The sequence below is a fragment of the Metopolophium dirhodum genome, chromosome 1, assembly GCF_019925205.1.
Source record: "Metopolophium dirhodum isolate CAU chromosome 1, ASM1992520v1, whole genome shotgun sequence".
NCBI lineage: Eukaryota > Metazoa > Arthropoda > Insecta > Hemiptera > Aphididae > Metopolophium > Metopolophium dirhodum.
In genome coordinates, this window is record NC_083560.1 from 34,044,055 (window position 1) to 34,065,730 (window position 21,676).

Sequence of the window (21,676 nt, forward strand, 5' to 3'; positions counted from 1 at the left end):
AAAAACGATTGAAATTTTTAAATGTAATATTAACGGAAAGCGATAATCAAAAATAATAATTAAATACCACAAAACAAAATATATTATATATTATTAAACAAAACATACTGCCAAACGTAATTTATAGATTATCATTAAACGAAAAATAACGCAAACATAATTTATAAAAATATCATTGACCGAAAAATAACGCGAACGAAATATTTTAAAATTGATTTATTTAAAAGGTCTATTGGTTTCGTAGAAACATTTATTTCATGCAAAAAATCTAAGAATTGATTATATTATAATATTCCGTATCCGGAAATAACTGCCTGCATTAGTTATTATTTTTAATTTTAATAGGTACCAACACTATTATAAATAACTATTAACGCAAAACTTGTATAACGTTTTAGTTCTAAATAACGATAAACGCAAAACTTGGATAACGTTTTAATTGTAAAAAACATAAAACGAAATATTTTTTCAAATGCAAGCCCTGATTTAAACTTTATCATATGTATTTTACTCATCAATCAATTTAATTTTAATGTGCATCTTATTGATTCACATTGTATGTGTTATAACTTATAACTGATGCGGGATCGGTTAATTTATCAGATAAATTCAAATAATTTAACTTGAATGTGCGGTGGAGATTACCAAAAATAATATTTTGACTTGAGCATAAACTAGGAAATAGAAAAAATAACAGAGGTGCCAATTAGAAAGATTTAAAAAAATTACCATATTGTTTTCATTGTCATTCAACATTTTCATCTTGCATAGTTTATATTTTTTTTTTCAATAAATAATTATGCAAGTCAGGTCAACGTTACGGCAGTGATAACGTTTGATTAGCGTACAAAATTTACGTTTATTTTATAATAATTTTTTAAAAATAATTTGACGTTTGCCCGTTAAACCATAGTTAAAAATACATTTTTTATATATCTGTGCGTTGATTTCGGATTTCATAGTTGATCAATCAGTCAATATGGAACCTAGTTAAAAGAAAAGAACTTTATATTCATACTTTTCTAAACAGGTAGGTTATAATAGAATTTAGAATTGGATACTATTTTATAACATAAAATATAAGTGTTTCAATTATATTTAATATTACATCATATTGATAGAATAATGCGGTTTCCACAAACCCAAGTATAAAAGAAGACTTGGATTAATATGATAATGTTTTTTTGTTTGTTTTTTAATCGTACAAGTTGTATGACATAAATATTTTAAGTTTTATCACTTTTATTTTTATTTGAATTTGAGTTTTAAGTAAATTTTTTTGAATTAAAAAGTAAGACATTTGAATATTTGTGTATTGTGTATATATTTTATCAGAATTTTACATTCTTAAAATAACTTTCAGGGGGTGCCTGTGGTAATCCAGTGCTTAATTTGGGGGGGGGGGGAAGGCAAAAGTACAAAATTAGCTAAACACAGAGTAGACAATGGGAAACTAAGGCAAATGAGGGGAGGGGAATGCCCCTTTTGATCCTCCCCCCTCCTGGATCTGCCACTGCTTCTGCATACCCTGAACAAGAAGGCTGCGCACGCCTATCAATGAAAGTAGTCATTTTGGATGTTATTTAAAAACCATTTCCAATTCTCCTCTAAGTATACAAGGCATGTTAGTGTTTATAAGAAAAAACAATATTTTAACTTAAGAGGTTAACTTGGGAGGTACACCAGCATACGATCTCTACGTCTTACAAATGCATAACATAGCAAATTGCAGGTACGTCCAACAGATCACATTTAGCTCTTTTAGTTTAAAAATTAGAGTGCATTTACTACTTATAAAATTTAGAATTAAGATTATTGTCTAGTGAAGTAGTGAACCTCATACGGTTTTTAGAATCTGAGCGGAGCGATGAATGTATTGATTTTACAATAATGTTTTTTCTTTATTTTTATATCTGTCATTATGGGTTGAGGCAGAAAAACTTCTTCGATTTTCTTCGATTTGGGAGGTCAATATTTAAAATTCTCAATAGTTTTCAAAAACGACATCAAAATTAAGGAAAAATAGGAATTTTTACGCAAAATTGGTTTTTGACAAAATCGATTTTGATTTTTGCGTAACTCTAAAACAAATGACCGTATATGCAATTTTCTCTGAACATTTATATTAACATTTGGTATAAGTACACCATAAAATATTCAAAATATTTTGACATGTTTTGAACTGTTTACGAACATTCTCAATTTTAATTTTTTTTAGTTTTTTTTTAAAAAGTATATTAGGCCATTATGAGATATGCGCAATCTTGTATCAATAAACGTTGTAATTTGTGCCAATTTAAAATAATTCATTATAATAGTTGTATTTAAACCAGGGCTTGAAAACGTTATAATAACGTTATGATTATAACTTTATATTTTACAAAAAACGATTGAAATTTTTAAATGTAATATTAACGGCCGGAAAGCGATAATCAAAAATAATAATTAAATACCACAAAACAAAATATATTATATATTATTAAACAAAACATACTGCCAAACGTAATTTATAGATTATCATTAAACGAAAAATAACGCAAACATAATTTATAAAAATATCATTGACCGAAAAATAACGCGAACGAAATATTTTAAAATTGATTTATTTAAAAGGTCTATTGGTTTCGTAGAAACATTTATTTCATGCAAAAAATCTAAGAATTGATTATATTATAATATTCCGTATCCGGAAATAACTGCCTGCATTAGTTATTATTTTTAATTTTAATAGGTACCAACACTATTATAAATAACTATTAACGCAAAACTTGTATAACGTTTTAGTTCTAAATAACGATAAACGCAAAACTTGGATAACGTTTTAATTGTAAAAAACATAAAACGAAATATTTTTTCAAATGCAAGCCCTGATTTAAACTTTATCATATGTATTTTACTCATCAATCAATTTAATTTTAATGTGCATCTTATTGATTCACATTGTATGTGTTATAACTTATAACTGATGCGGGATCGGTTAATTTATCAGATAAATTCAAATAATTTAACTTGAATGTGCGGTGGAGATTACCAAAAATAATATTTTGACTTGAGCATAAACTAGGAAATAGAAAAAATAACAGAGGTGCCAGGTATATAATTTTTATTTTTCAAGCCATAGATTGTAAAAAATTGTGTTACGTAAAAACAGTTTTGGACAACTTTTATAAGTTCTGTCAACAATTAATATGGAATCAACTTCACTAAAAATTTTGGGAGGCCGTATTAATCCGGAAAATAAATGGGCGGAACGTATAAACTCCGGACCGTATAAATCCGGAACTTATATCGCCGGAATCCAAAAGTTAAAAACCGTATTTGGCCGGAACGTATACCTCCGGAATTAAAAAAATCTAATAAACCGTATTTAACCGGAACGTATTTATCCGGACCGTATATTTACGGAAAGTATTGTAAATTGCCTATTTGAAACCCCTGAAAAAGAAAGTTGAGAACTTTATTGCTAGATCTTTATTGCCAGTGTTCATTTTTATTTATTACAAAGATAATATGTGATCATAATTTGGTCATATTATATTATAATAAATTTTGTATAAATAAAAATAAATAATACCCATAATACAATATATTTTTTATTATTCTATTAGTGGTCAATGGAGCGATGAATATGAATTTACTTTACAAAAATGTCAGTTTTTTATTTAAATCTGTTTGTAATTAAAATTATTTCTCTGTAACTTAGGTTAGGTATCTACCAAAAAGTTAGACAGTCTTCACTCAGAATAATTTCTTGTCGTGTGCTTTAAATTTAACACATCCATTACAGTAAAGCTGTTAAATACTTGACGAATTTTTATAATCATTGGATATTTAAAAAAACAACTTTTTTTAAAACATTTAGTACCTTCACAGAGTTGAATTAAATAATAATTAAAACGTATGTCGTATGATCACTCCAGGATGAACGCGTAATTTGTTTTTAAGAAAGTAAACTTTCGAACATTGTGGACCATTCAGTACGCTTCAGAACTATATAATTTGGAGCTTAAAAATAAGATGCAGATACATTAACAAATTACCATATTACATACCATATTATGAGAGCTCGATGGATATTTTTTCAAATAGTTTAAACAGGCAATCTGTTTAATTCATTAATTTATGAAGTTCCTGTTTAATTGGCACATGCAGTTAATTTTTCCAACAATATATATTATTTATTTATTAAATCATCATAACCATTAACCATTACATTGATATAATATAATATATAATATATTATATGATGTTATAATAAAATAGGATGATGTAGTCAAAAAATGCATAGTATCATAAGTACCTACAACAATTGTATATTTATATTATTATTTATTAATAACCAAAAGGGTTTTATATTCATTTTAATTGTATCTTAAATAGGTATAAATAAATTCTTATTGATAGGTATTGCATTAAATAAAAACAATCCAGTTTAGTTATTTTGATGGTTCAAAAAATAGTAGAAAATTGTAATATATTTTAAAATATTAAACATGTATAATAGCTAACTATGTATTATTAGCTTGGGACTTTAAATTTTTAAAGCCTTAATGGCTAATACTTAGGTACATATTATTATTATTATAACGTCTTATCATGTTAATATTCGTATAATAACAATTAATACATTATATTTTAATTTTCCACTATTCCTAAATACCTAATTAACAGGACAACAACGCGCGTTTTTTAACGAAACGTATAGTTCCGGAAAGTATATGCCCGATAATAACTGATCGAAAATACTGATTGCAACACAGACATGTCATATTATTATTGTGTACTGCAACTTGAATAAAAATATGAAAAAAAATAATATTATAGGTGATAAACTATTCTTAATTGAAGGGGTCAATGGACAAAGGTGTTAACTGACATTTTTCCAAAAATGCATTTTATTGCACGAATAAAGGTGTTATAATGTTATAAACATTTTATGTTATGAGAAATGTTTGCTAAAAGATTATCTTTAACATATCGAAATACACTGTCATATGAATTCCTAGACTTTGATTCCATTAGTGCGAATATAATTGGTATTGACTATAGATAAATAAATAAATGAATGAACATCAATATAATAAAAACAATTGTAAGTTAAATTTTTGTTTTAGGTATAATATACTTACATAATTTTGTATCATAGCATGTACGCTCAATAATTGATAGCCCATGTTTACTGGAACCACTTTAAAAGTAGCGTCTACATGAAGCTCCTCAATTCCAGTACCACAAAAACTTTGTGACAAAACTGGACATGCAAATATCAGGCTAGTTTTACCATCAAGGTCACGAATACAGCTCCTAAATATCGTAATGTCATAACAATTGAATCTTTGAAGATGCCCATTATCAAATAAGGATGCTAGTTCCTGAAGGTTCCCAGGCAATCTAGGCATTACTGACCTACGGGCCAAACACATTAAAGATTCAGCTGTAGGCTATGGATATAAGCTAGCTGCTATTGGATGCCTAAATCAATAAATAAGTATAAGCAATTATAATTAATTTTTCAATAATAAAACTTCTAAAATTTACCTTAAGCACTCTTCGTCGTAAATTTCTTTTAATAAAATATTTTCAGCAGCAGCTCTTCTTTTTAGTACTGCTTTTAAAGCATCTATTAACTGAGGGGTATCATCTTCACGCTCATGATTAGAGTGAGACCTCATCACTATAATTGTTCCGTCGGCCATCTTTTTCATGGTTCCAGGACTAAAGTGCATGGTACTTTTGCTACATTTGTAATAACTATTGAATAACAATATACAATATTTATGAACTACAAGAATTCATATAAGCTATATTTTCTAATAATTAAAAATTTAAAGCAAAAAAAAAATTTGTAAAATATAATATAGTATTAGGTACCTATTATGTATTTCAAAATAATAAAAAGGATCGAGAGTTAAAAAATAAAAGTATTAACAGTCAATCCACACACATTTAAGCACACCAAAGGATAATTTAATTTAAAATATCAATTTTATAATATCATATTATACACAATATATTTTGTTATATTTAAAATTATTTAATTATATAATAATTAGATTTTAGATTCTAAGCGGAACAATGAATGTATTGATTTTACAATGGAGTGATATTTATTTAATTTTTTTGTGTTTGTTTGGATAATCTGTAGTAGAAAAATAGATTCGATTAGGGGCGGCGCTTACGTTATTCATGAAAAAGTGCGGCATTTTTAAAGGAAATTTATATTAAATTCAGAATCACGCTAGCCGTCGTCGTCGCATCGGCCGGTTCCCCCACTCAATTTCGTGTATGCAGCTCGAGGCCTAGGTGGGAGCAAATGACGACGAGTGTCTGCGGTCGGCGGGTCATAACCATCTATATTGTATAAATCACAACAAAAACCCTTCGTAAACTTCGTGCAAAAATGGCTAAGTAAAAAAAAAATATTAGATCATTAAGCACTATAAAGATGTGATATCAATTAATGCTAAGTATATTGAATTTAAGTAAACGTATTTTGTTTCAATAATTTATTTACTTGGCGAGGAATTATTTCTTAAAAAAAAATTTTGATTAATATAAATATTAATAATAATATTATTAAAATAATCATAAATATCTAACGCAGCAATGCTATTATAAGGTGATAAACTCTACAAATTTGAAATTAAAAATCACCTTACAATAAAAATTACCACAATCTCGTTGCTCTAAAAACATTTTATAATTAGTTGCATTGCTTTCAGTTCTAGTAACATATAATAATAAAAATGTAATATTAAAAATAATTTACCGCCCAAAGCACTAGCTTAAAGTGTTTACTGGGAAATACGGCACTGGCCATTTAATTATTTTGTTCATCACACTTTGTTAATTCCTCGCCAAGTAAATAAATTATTGAAACAAAATACGTTTACTTAAATTCAATATACTTAGCATTAATTCATTATATCACATCTTTATAGTGCTTAATGATCTAATATTTTTTTTCTTAGCCATTTTTACAAGAAGTTTACGAAGGGTTTTTTTTTTGATTTATACAATATAGATTCACTCTAGTGTAAAACTTTCAAAGTTGGAAAACGAAGCATTATTTCAACTACCTACTTATCGTGTACACGGAAACAAATTTTATAAAAAAAACACATCCGCTCAGAATCTAATATAAAATAATATATAATGTATACATAAAATTATTTATAAAAAAATGTAATAGTTATAATGTGTATTAGCTTAATGAACTATGGTTAAAAAAAAATCGGTATATATTATATATATAGTATATTTTTATTATAATATGATGTGTGATTAGGTACTTACGTGATTCCATTTTTTTTACCATTATTGTCATATCGGTATCCATCATGGTTCATTGTAAAAGTGTGTATATATTTGAGCAGATATAATAAATATAATATTATAAATTTTGAATATTATAATTTATAATATTCAAAATTTTAAACTACCAACATTAATCCTCCTTGAAGTCTTGTTGAAGAATGACAAATTTCAAAACTCAAAAATAAGAAATATAATAAATAACTATATACCCGTATTGATATATATAAATTAATTATATATATAAGAGGTATAAGTAAATATTATAACTGATTTAAAATTGTTATAAAAACAAAACAAAAGAGTCTAGACATTATGCTTACTTACCTTTATAGACCTACAATTGTACGGGTTACGTGGAATTAAATATTATATTATTATTTCCAAGGATCCGCTATTTCAAATTAATAAATGATACCCATTCTAGGTAACTGTTACATTAAATGTGTCTAGACTAATTAATAATAATAAATAAAATAAAATAATATAACTTAACACAAATTATTAGTTTTAATTTTTACCTTGTCTAAAGGTACCTAATACGTTTTGCCTTGCGCTATCACGATCTTGTCTTCTTGGTTTATTTCGACAACACTACGTTGCGATCGACAAAAAAATTTATAATTTATGCTACATATTTGCATTGTTCTAAATTATAGTTTTTAATAAAAATAAACGACCATGGTACCTACAGTATAAAAGTTTTTTTTTTTACCAATGTAACTGGTATCGTCAAGTATTAAATAGAACCTAAAAATAATTATCTGTTTTAATTTATTTAATTTTTTAAACACATTTACTTTACTATATGTACTTCTTGTTATTTTTTTAGTTGACATAATATATGTATTTTAACTAAATAAAATAAATTTAAGAATGAAGATCATAAAACATTTATATAATAATATATAACAAAAAGTTACGTTACTTTGGGATCTTAGGGTGTTATTAGACCTGAAACAAGACAATTTTTTTTCTTATAGGCAATAAGTACTTGCATCTCATTTTTAGTTCAAATTCATCTCAAATTTAATTCTAAGTGCTCTTTTAACAAAATCGCGTTTTGGGAAAACAATATTTTTTGAAATTTTTCGCCGTTAACTTACAAGCAAAGGCTGTAAACTAGAATATTGTTCCAACGTTAACACGTCCTGAGCAGGTCTGTGTACCTACATACAATGGTAATATCATGATTCATGCATGATTTATGTATGATTATATGTACATTCATAAAAAAACAGGAGTTTGTAGGGTACACGCCATGTGCCATTACATTTTGCAGAAAACATTGCATTATACAATTTCATTGTGTGTATAAAATATAATATTATAGGTAAAAGTTATAATAGTCACCAAAAATAATGTTTTTGAGTTATAATGAAATAAAAAATATCATTAATATTCATTTAAACATCTAATTTTCTCCAAGTTTCAACTTAAAATAACTATAAAAAAATCTGTGCTTATATATTTTTTTAGATTTTTTAGTTACAATATTACCCACTTATGAGATATCTCGTTTTAAATTTCCAAGCATTAAAAATTAAACATCTTATACATTTTGAACCGAAAAATGATTTGCAAATGTTCGTGATATTGAGATTGACTAATTTTGTAGAAATCTGAACTTAAAATCTTCATTGTTTATCTTCATAACAACTATTATGAAGAACCTTGTATTAATTGTTCAAGATTTTAGATTTCATTGATCAATAATAAGAAAAAAAAGTTTTCAACATTTAAATTGCCTATTATGAACATTTTATCATGTAGGTAGTAGGTATAGACAGCCTCTCCCGGCCCGTTATCAGTTTGGTACCGAAAATGGTTGAAAAATACCGAGTTTATTTTTTTAAATCAAATATTTTGTAGTTTTGTACATTGCCAGGGCGATTTTTTTCAACCTTAAAAAGTTAAAAGTTGAAAAGTTATCTAAGATCAACAATGAATGAAGTAATGTATTTTAGGAAATATTTTTATAAAAGTTATAAGTTATAACATAACTATATCAAATTCTCTGAGCGGAGCTATGAAGCTAGTGGTTTTACAATGATGTTTATTTATTTTATTTTTTTTATCCTGTATACAAAATTTCTACTAGAAGGAGTGCTTTGATTTCAATATGTAGTATCTTATCTTTTAGCAAATTGGATCAAGGCGGTACTTTAGGGACGTCATTTTTTGATTTTCTCAATAGTTATTTAATGACACGGAAAAACCACCGACAAATTACAAAAAACCGCTAAAATTGGGATTTTAATTTCTAACGCTTTGTTTATCACCATAAAAACGAATAAAAAAATAAATATATTTCAATATAAAATATCCAGACTGACAAATCATCTCCGCTCAGAATCGTTTTTTCTTATACAATGATAATATTATATCATTGAATTCAAGTTGTATGTGTTCTTTATTAATATTTACCTATTTGATTAGCATTACTTATAAAAGTGTCTAAACCATATACAATCTTACAATACTAGTTATATTATTATATAGTATTTTTGAAAATATAAGTTGCTTTAGTTCGATCAAAATTAAACCGATTTTAAAATTGTGTGTTATCCATATTTAAATCTACATAACAGATTTTAAACGTTTTAAAAATATATTTTTTTTAGACATTGGGAAAAGGAGGCTATTATTCATACGATACACATACAAAAAAAACTGTACTAGAATATCTATATATTATCGAATTAGAGTAACTGACTTTCCAATTATTAAATATACCGTAGATGTATAATAATTGTATACCTAACTATTTTTATTTTTATTTTGTATCTATTTAAACATAAAAAGTACCAATATATTTTTTACCAAAACCATTGTCAAACCATTTATTTATTTATTTATTTATTTATCTCATAATTATAACACCATGTTCATAAGTTTGACTTTGGATTCTAGTATTGTTATAGTTATGAATTAATTTTATTCGCACTTACACGAAAAGTAAAACTACATATTATGTAAAAAACATTTTTTAATTTTTTTTTTTTTTGTGTAAAGGGGGCCTATTGAAAATTATTGTCGTGGGAGTCCAATATTAGCCAGCCGACACTGGGTACAGACGATTATAAATTATAATATTTTATTTTAATTATTTGGTGACAATTTTAAGTACCTATCTATGTTCAGTTGGTTTTCTTGTTGTGTTAATGCACATATTATATCATATAAAAATGTTGTTAAAATTAAAAGTTTCTACGGTGGAGCGGTTATTCATTTTTGAGTACGACAGAAAAATGATTTTGTCGATAACTGGTTTTGTGTAGAAACTACCTTTTTTTCTTAATTTTTTTTCGTTTTCATGGCGCTTGGAAACTACTGGGAATTTTTTACTTTTGAGTTTTGAGCCAACAAAGTAATGACTAGATTCACTTTCCTATTAGAAAAAATGCTGAAGTATACAATCACATAATTTTTGCTGTCCTAATAGGTGATGGTAGACACAAAATAAAAATAAAATATAAAAGCACAAATCGTTGTAAAATCAATACATTGGGCCGCGGTGTGTGTGACGGTAAATGGACATTTCCCCCCCCCCCCCCGACTGTTTTCGGTTTAGTAGGACATCCCCCCCTATATTTTTGATGCGGACATTTTTCTCCAATTTTTTTTAATTAATTATTGACTAATAATATTGAATTTAACAATATAATATTATTTATTATTTAATATGAAATTTTTTTTTTAAATAAAATATAAAATATATAAAATAGTTTTTATTTTCATAAATGTAATAGATTATAAATATATATGTTTGATTAACTGAACTACTTACTTGAAACAATAAAAATTTAAAAAATAATAAGTAATTTATTAATTAATAATTTATTATATTTATGAAAATATTTGAAATTAGGCATAAATATATTTATACTAAATAATAATATTATATTTTTAAATAGTAAACTTTTAAAAAAGGGGGGAATGTCCTACTACACCGAAACAGTACCGGGGGGGGGGGGGGGGGGGAGAATGTCCGCGATTCGTGTGTGACATGGTGTGAGTTTAATTATTATGTACGTCGAAAGCAATCGGAGTATACGACAATACTTAATTACGTAATTACAAATATGTTTACAAAACAAGTTTTAAACAACTTGTTTTAAACATGTTTAAAACATAAATTCAAAACATTTATTTTGAATATTTCGTTAATTGTTTAAAACGAATAAAACGTAATATGTTTAAAACAGTGTAACTCCAAGTAATATTGAGTTTTTTTTGTTTTGAACCGTTTAAAAATATATACTGTTTGAACTGCTCGAAACTCAAACAATTTTTTTTGTTTAAAAAACCATTTTGAACAGAAAAAAACAGTTCAAAACAAACAATTTTTTTAACATAAAAATACACCAACTGATTATTAATTGTAATCTGGTGTTATGCAAGGGGTTTAATATAGGCAATTTACAACACTTTCCGGACAAATACGTTCCGGGCAAATACGGTCCGGATGAATACGGTTTTTACCTTTTAAGAGTCCGGGCAAATACGTTCCGGTCATATACGTTCCGGAAGAATACGGTTTATACTTATTGGATTCCGTCGAAATACGGTCCGGATAAATACGTTCCGGAATTATACGGTCCGGACATATACTTTCCGGATTATTATAGCCCCCCAAAATTTTAAATTAGAAAGATTTAAAAAAATTACCATATTGTTTTCATTGTCATTCAACATTTTCATCTTGGATAGTTTATATTTTTTTTTTCAATAAATAATTATGCAAGTAAGGTCAACGTTACGGCAGTGATAACGTTTGATTAGCGTATAAAATTTACGTTTATTTTATAATAATTTTTTTAAAATATTTTGACGTTTGCCAGTTAAACCATAGTTAAAAATACATTTTTTATATATCTGTGCGTTGATTTCGGATTTCATAGTTAATCGATCAGTCAATATGGAACCTAGTTAAAAGAAAATAACTTTATATTCATACTTTTCTAGTTTATCAGAATTTTACATTCTTAAAATAACTTTCAAGGGGTGCCTGTGGTAATCCAGTGCTTAATTTTGGGGGAGGCAAAAGTACAAAATTAGCTAAACAAGACAACGGGAAACTAAGGTGAATGAGGGGAGGGGGAATGCCCCTTTTGACCCACCCCCCTCCTTGATCCGCCACTGCTTCTGCATACCCTGAACAAGAAGGCTGCGCACGCCTATGAATGAAAGTAGTCATTTTGGATGTTATTTAAAAACCATTTCCAATTCTCCTCCAAGTATACAAGGCATGTTAGTGTTTATAAGAAAAAATAATATCTTAAATTAAGAGGTTAACTTGGGAGGTACACCAGCATACGATCTCCACGTCTTACAAATGCATAACATAGCAAATTGCAGGTACGTCCAGCAGATTACATTTAGCTCTATTAGTTTAAAAATTAGAGTGAATTGACTACTTATAAAATTTAGAATTAAGACTATTATCTAGTGAAGTAGTGAATCTCATACGGTTTTTAGAATATGAGCGGAGCGATGAATGTATTGATTTTACAATAATGTTTTTTCTTTATTTTTATATCTGTCATTATGGGATGAGGCAGAAAAACATCTTCGATTTTCTTCAATTTGGGAGGTTAATATTTAAAATTCTCAATAGAAATAAACCATAATATATTCAAAATATTTTGACATGTTTTGAACTGTTTACGAACATTCTCAATTTCAATTTTTTTTAGTTTTTTTTCTATCAATGTCAATATAATTTTATTTGTTGGGCTTCCAAATTTAATGCTAGACTCTTAAAATATTTTTACAATGATATTTGAAAAATATTAAAAATTCATACGCACAATTTTGTTCATACGCATTTAAAGTTAGAATTTTGACCAAAAGATTCAAAATCACGAAAATGTGCAAATTATTTTCTAATCTAAGATTTTAAAACGTAATACAAAATTCCTTATAATGTTCTCTATCTTTATAAAAAAAAATATCTTCCTATAAAAAAGTTAAATTACATTTTAATGAGCGTTTGAAGTTCAAATTTGTGCAACATCTGATATTCCCCGATTTCTCATGTAGTGATTTTCTTATTTTGTTGTAATTCAAAAAGGAATGACCGTAGACACTTGAGATTTATATCATATGTTTATTTTATTAATTCCTATACTTGATTAAATTTTCAAAATATTTCGATTTGTTTTGAGCTGTTTACAGAAAATTTCAATATTAAATGTATATTTCTAGGTGGGTTGAGGGCGTTAGTAAAATGTTGCCCAGGGCTCTTAATGTCTAAATGTCACCACCTGCAACTTAATAGTGCTTAAAAATATTATATATTTTTTACTTAGCCATTTTTACACGTAGTTTACGAAGGGTTTTTGATAATGATAATGTATCAGTATTGTACGGGCCGGAGTAAATAATAATAATATACGAGTCCGGACACCAAACTCCTTTTTTTTACGACACTAACACCTAGGTCTAAAAATATAAAATGGAGGACTAGCTGGTGTGTAGTGTTGTAATGGCTCGAACAGTAGTGGTCGGGATCGCCTAGCCAATACTGTCGGCTATGTAGTGCTTGTTGTGGATTATGTGTATTTGTGTATGTATGTGGGTGTGTGTACAATAAAACAAATAATAATAAAATGGTAACACGGTTTCTGGTAATAAGTTGCTGTTGTTGTATAATTTACAATAATAATAATAATGACACAGATATATAATAAAATCACAGCAACACAATTGTATAAAAATATGATAGTAATAAATAATTAGTGCACGGCTCTTATAGCCAGCAGCATAAATAATATAATAATTAGTGCACGGCTCTTAAAGCCAGCAGCATAAATAATATAATAATTAACAAAATAATAATGCACGACCCTTATGGCCTAACAGAATATAATATATAAATTGACCAGCTATTTAAGCTGTAAGCTCTTGTAGAGGTAAGTATGAAATATAAAAAGAACACGTGACCCTTCTAGCACACGATACTATAATAATTAGAAGATATCTGCGGCCCTTATGGTTCAACAGATTCAATATATTATAAATACATAATAATATAATAATAAAACTCACAGTTTGTGGAGCGCAGTCTAGCTAGCTGGTCCTGTGCTGAAAGATGATATAAAATAATACAAGGCAATGCTACAATAAATTAACAATAATATAATGATAAAAGGTGACGATTCACACACGTAAAATCTGGACAAATATAATAATAATGCCTTTATGGCTCACAATAATAAAGGATGCGGTTGTGCCGATACGGCGACATATACTCGACGATTAACACACACTCAGTAAAAAATAGTATATAGTAATAGTATATAATTATGCAAGTCAGGTCAACGTTACGGCAGTGATAACGTTTGATTAGCGTACAAAATTTACGTTTATTTTATAATAGTTTTTTTAAAAATAATTTGACGTTTGCCCGTTAAACCATAGTTAAAAATACATTTTTTATATATCTGTGCGTTGATTTCGGATTTCATAGTTGATCAATCAGTCAATAACCTAGTTAAAAGAAAAGAACTTTATATTCATACTTTTCTAAACAGGTAGGTTATAATAGAATTTAGAATTGGATACTATTTTATAACATAAAATATAAGTGTTTCAATTATATTTAATATTACATCATATTGATAGAATAATGCGGTTTCCACAAACCCAAGTATAAAAGAAGACTTGGATTAATATGATAATGTTTTTTTGTTTGTTTTTTAATCGTACAAGTTGTATGACATAAATATTTTAAGTTTTATCACTTTTATTTTTATTTGAATTTGAGTTTTAAGTAAATTTTTTTGAATTAAAAAGTAAGACATTTGAATATCTGTGTATTGTGTATATATTTTATCAGAATTTTACGTTCTTAAAATAACTTTCAGGGGGTGCCTGTGGTAATCCAGTGCTTAATTTGGGGGGGGGGGAAGGCAAAAGTACAAAATTAGCTAAACACAGAGTAGACAATGGGAAACTAAGGCAAATGAGGGGAGGGGAATGCCCCTTTTGACCCTCCCCCCTCCTGGATCTGCCACTGCTTCTGCATACCCTGAACAAGAAGGCTGCGCACGCCTATCAATGAAAGTAGTCATTTTGGATGTTATTTAAAAACCATTTCCAATTCTCCTCTAAGTATACAAGGCATGTTAGTGTTTATAAGAAAAAACAATATTTTAACTTAAGAGGTTAACTTGGGAGGTACACCAGCATACGATCTCTACGTCTTACAAATGCATAACATAGCAAATTGCAGGTACGTCCAACAGATCACATTTAGCTCTTTTAGTTTAAAAATTAGAGTGCATTTACTACTTATAAAATTTAGAATTAAGATTATTGTCTAGTGAAGTAGTGAACCTCATACGGTTTTTAGAATCTGAGCGGAGCGATGAATGTATTGATTTTACAATAATGTTTTTTCTTTATTTTTATATCTGTCATTATGGGTTGAGGCAGAAAAACTTCTTCGATTTTCTTCGATTTGGGAGGTCAATATTTAAAATTCTCAATAGTTTTCAAAAACGACATCAAAATTAAGGAAAAATAGGAATTTTTACGCAAAATTGGTTTTTGACAAAATCGATTTTGATTTTTGCGTAACTCTAAAACAAATGACCGTATATGCAATTTTCCCTGAACATTTATATTAACATTTGGTATAAGTACACCATAAAATATTCAAAATATTTTGACATGTTTTGAACTGTTTACGAACATTCTCAATTTTAATTTTTTTTAGTTTTTTTTCTATCAATGTCAATATAATTTTATTTGTTGGGCTTCCAAATTTAATACTAGACTCTTAAAATATTTTTACAATGATATTTGAAAAATATTAAAAATTCATACGCACAATTTTGTTCATAAGCTTTTAAAGTTAGAATTTTGACCAAAAGATTCAAAATCATGAAAATGTGCAAACTATTTTCTAATCTAAGATTTTAAAACGTAATACAAAATTCCTTATAATGTTCTCTATCTTTATAAAAAAGTTAAATTACATTTTAATGAGCGTTTGAAGTTCAAATTTGTGCAACATTGGATATTCCCCGATTTCTCATGTAGTGATTTTCTTATTTTGTTGTAATTCAAAAAGGAATAACCTCAGACAATTGAGATTTATATCATATGTTTATTTTATCTATTCCTATACTTGATTAAACTTTCAAAATATTTCGATTTGTTTTGAGCTGTTTACAGAAAATTTCAATATTAAATGTATATTTCTTTTTGGGTTGAGGGAAGTTAGTAAAATGTTGCCCAGGGCTCTTAATGTCTAAATGTCACCACCTGCAACTTAATAGTGCTTAAAAATATTATATATTTTTTTACTTAGCCATTTTTACACGTAGTTTACGAAGGGTTTTTGATAATGATAATGTATCAGTATTGTACGGGCTGGAGTAAATAATAATAATATACGAGTCCGGACACCAAACTCCTTTTTTTTACGACACTAACACCTAGGTCTAAAAAATATAAAATGGAGGACTAGCTGGTGTGTAGTGTTGTAATGGCTCGAACAGTAGTGGTCGGGATCGCCTAGCAAATACTGTCGGCTATGTAGCGCTTGTTGTGGATTATGTGTATTTGTGTATGTATGTGGGTGTGTGTACAATAAAACAAATAATAATAAAATGGTAACACGGTTTCTGGTAATAAGTTGCTGTTGTTGTATAATTCACAATAATAATAATAATGACACAGATATATAATAAAATCACAGCAACACAATTGTATAAAAATATGATAGTAATAAATAATTAGTGCACGGCTCTTATAGCCAGCAGCATAAATAATATAATAATTAGCGCACGGCTCTTATAGCCAGCAGCATAAATAATATAATAATTAACGCACGGCTCTTAAAGCCGCAGCAGCATAAATAATATAATAATTAACAAAATAATAATGCACGACCCTTATGGCCTAACAGAATATATATAAATTGACCAGCTATTTAAGCTGTTAGCTCGTGTAGAGGTAAGTATGAAGTATAAAAAGAACACGTGGCCCTTCTGGCACACGATACTATAATAATTAGAAGATATCTGCGGCCCTTATGGTTCAACAGATTCAATATATTATAAATAAATAATAATATAATAATAAAACTCACAGTTTGTGGAGCGCAGTCTAGCTAGCTGGTCCTGTGCTGAAAGATTATATAAAATAATACAAGGCAATGCTACAATAAATTAACAATAATATAATGATAAAAGGTGACGATTCACACACGTAAGATCTGGACAAATATAATAATAATGCCTTTATGGCTCACAATAATAAAGGATGCGGTTGTGCCGATACGGCGACATATACTCGACGATTAACACACACTCAGTAAAAATAATAAATGAGTATTGCCCTTATGGCTCACAATGATAAAGAAAAAAAATAATACAATTAATACGCATATAGGCTCGAGCCTGGTCACTGTCACGTTAATTATAATACTGACCCTTTACCTTTAGAGTAGTATACAATAAAAAATAGTTGACATACGTCGGTGTTCTCGGTAAGACGTACTAAACAGGACAGATTCACGGCGGCCGTGCTAAATAATATTCGCATAGACGGCGCGGCGGCGTGCGATAACGTTTAATCTACATATTATATAACTCACAAGACACATTCAATACGAAAATAAAACAATACAAATAAGGTGGTATGTGTGTGTGAGACCAGCTGTCTTCAATGACCAGTGATAATTAAACTATAAGAATATTTAGAGTATATTATCTATATAATATAATATATAATTATATATATGTAATAGCTATCCCACCCGGCGTTGCCCGGGCGTAAGTCACCTTTGTAACTTTCGTTACCCATCAAATGTACAAACTCTATAATATGACTCAAACTTTGATCAATGCCTTATTTAATATTCGGTGTGTGATGTTCTAGATTTATCTTAACTTTTTTTTGCTTGGAATAAAAATTCTTATTCGGAGCAGTATATTATCAGGTAGGCGATCTACCTGCGGTAAATCGCGGACCCCATGCTATTTGTACGTAAGTTGATTAAACTCTTAAGTATCAAAGTTATACCAAGTTTGTCATTTTTACTTAATTCCACCTACGGTGGATTAATATGATGAATAAATACAAAATCCTAACCTAATATAATAACCGTACTAAAATCCGATGAATAAAAAAACCAAATTTAACTCTTTTTAAATTAGCCTATCTTCTTCCCAGAGGTCTAATCTACCCATGAAAATTCATATATATATTGACGAAAAATAAGAATACAAATCAACAAACATTTAGATTGAATCGACCTTTTACAAAATGTCATGGTAAGATCAGTAGAAAGTGGAAAATTAGGTCTGTCTGAGTCACGGTCCATCCATACGTGTCTGGTTCACTAATACTAAACATTAAACAGTAATATCCATGGTATCCATCTTTGAAATAAAACAGGCCAGACAAGGACAAAAATTTAAATCATCACCAAAACATCTCCGTACCTATGTCATAGACTAGACACCGTGCCTATAAGCTAGCCATTAGGTAATTATATAATATATTATACACCTAATACCACTGATACTAGTATTAGAGTACTTTAGATTACTAATATTCATAATCAATGCCAATACTTATGTGTAGGGCAGTGAATTTATTACATTAAAAAACTCACTAAATTGATTGCATTATTGCATTAAAATATATTAAAAATTGCACTGAATAATTTAAAAATTACATCGAAAAATTTAATTATAATCAATAAAATCAAACATATTAATAAATAATGATAATAAAAATTAAATATGAATATTGCTTACATTATTGCATTACATAACAAATGATTTTTTTAAGTTTTCTTAGCGACCCTAATGCGGTAATCGCTTTATAGAAATATTAATAAAATAATAAGTATTCCAACAAAAATAGAAATTTGTGTACTGCTACTTGCTTTTATTTAATATATTAAGTTATATAATCTTAAATGTAAACGAAAATCATGAAAAGTAGTTGAAATTGCAGTAAAATTAAAAAAGTCACTAAAATTGCATTTATTGCAATATTATTATTTTTTGTTGAAATTAAGAGTTTAAGAGGATGTCAAGCGGACTATTTGTTTTCTCTCTCCAGCCCACGCGCAACATAGACAAAATACATTTGTGCAGAATCGTTTTTTCTATGTTTTGAAGTAATCTTAGAGTAAAATCACTCATTACAAAAAAGATAGAAAATAATATTTTTAAGGGAATGACATATCTCTAAATATTGTTTCAAAACAATTTAAACATAATTTAAATTAACAACATTTTTTTGTTTATGTCGAAAGTCAAATAAAAATAAAATATAAAATCGATAAGTCATTCCCTCTAAAATATTATTCTCTATCTTCTTTGTAATGGGTGGTTTTACTCTGAAATATCTTAAGAATATGGAAAAAACGAATCTGCGCAAATGCGTATTGTCTATGTTGCGGGTGGGTCAGAGAGAGAGAAACCAAATAGTGCGCTGACATCCTCTTTACGAAACATATTTTAATCTCACTCAGCAATAAATATAATCATTTACAAAAAACATGCAAATGCAACAACTTCACTGCCCTATTTATGTGTTTATGTCGGCGCACACGAATTGCGTAACATGTCAGGTAAACGAACCTTTTTAAACAAAGTTCCTAATGTGATACTGCCATAATAATATAGGTGGGTTAGGAAAAATATAATATCATTATATAACTCATAAATCATAGTCAAATATTTATAAAAAAAAAATTGTAATCGTAGAAACATAATAATATCAAGCATAAATCATATTATTGTAAAAAGTTAACTATACAAAATTTTAATTTATTCTGTATTTATAAACATATTTTATTAGCTAATTTGTTTTCTTCAACAATAGTATAATTATTGTGATTTAAATACGATTTAGCTGTTTTATTAATTTTCTATAAATAGTATTCTTTCTCATTATAGTTTTCGAACTTTTTCTAGACTTGTTATCAATATGATGGTGTTGGTTTGCATAATTTTAAAAGCTTCTAAACATTTGTATGTTTGAATGAGGGAAATCAAAAAAAACATTAAATAATGATGCATTTTTAATATATGATTATTATTTTTGATAAAAAAAAAATAAAAATATATGTTAAAACTACCGGGAACTGCTAAAAAAAAATTACCCAATGCTGTTTGTACGAGTAAGTGTATTATTTAAATAAAAGTGATACCAAGTTTGTCGTTTTTACTTAATTCCACCTAAGATGGATTAATATAATCAATTAATACAAAATCCTAACCTAACCTAAAAACCGTAATAAAATCTGATGAATAAAAAAAAACAAATTTTAAATTATAGCCTATATTCTTCCCAGAGGTCTAATTTACACACGAAAATTAATTTATATATATATATCAGTCCTTTCATTCGTAATGTTTCGAATCCTAGTTGCATTACGGCTTTGACGTGAAGTATTTGATCGTGGCATGGTATTGTTAATGAGAATATCGGCATAATAAAACAAAGTCGTACATTATAATCGCGGACGATTTGCGACAACATATCAAGTAGGCAATCAACCCGATATAAGTGCAACCACCTTGGTAGACAATTCGATATAAAATTCGATTTGATACGTCCTTGTCCGAATAACTTATGGCCACCAACAATAAATAAATACTAATTAGTAATTTCTACTAATTATTTCTCCTATAACCAATATAGCAACTATATATAAAGAACAATTACCATCGTAAATCTCAAAATCCCTGTTTGAGCACATCTCCGGGTCAGGCTTAATGAGTCCAATTGTGAATCTAAAACATTCAAGGACCCACTCAAGCACACACAACAAATTTCATTAAAATCGGTCCAGACGTTTAGGAGGAGTTCAGTGACATACACAAGTACAATAGAATTGTTTATATAAAGATGGTACATTGTATACATTGTATAAAGTACGGACATACAATTGTTTGTATAAATACTGAGTAAATATTGAGTATTTACACAATAATCTATAAGAACGGTAATGTTGTTATAACGGTAATTGTATGGTAATTTTGTCATATTTTCCCCGATGACTAGATATCAAACATTGGCAACGCTGGTGCGACGACGACGACGACTACCGCGATTCTGAATTTAGTATAAATTTCCATTAAAAAGTTCGCACTTTTTCATTTATATCTTAATTTCTAAACGTACGGTTTTGATGATTTTTACAAAACTACGTTCTTCACAATATTTCTGTTGTTTTGGAGTTTACTTAAAGTTGATTGATGCATTAGAAAATCAGTTGTGACGTATAACAAATTTACGTATTTGTATTTTACACAGTTTATATAGGCAACTCCTGCTTCGATATACGAAACACATTCAGTTATTTTTTTTTTTACTTAGCTCG

General features: G+C 27.9%; 1 long non-coding RNA gene across 1 annotated transcript; it reads right to left on the minus strand.

Annotated features, from left to right (window-relative positions):
* Positions 1-5,442: 5,442 nt before the first annotated feature.
* Positions 5,443-6,477, minus strand: LOC132937509 (uncharacterized). The gene is made up of 3 exons (XR_009663686.1): positions 5,872-6,477; positions 5,539-5,751; positions 5,443-5,472 (listed from the first exon to the last, which is right to left on the minus strand). It is a non-coding gene; the product is annotated as an uncharacterized LOC132937509 (long non-coding RNA).
* Between the last annotated feature and the right edge of the window lie 15,199 nt (positions 6,478-21,676).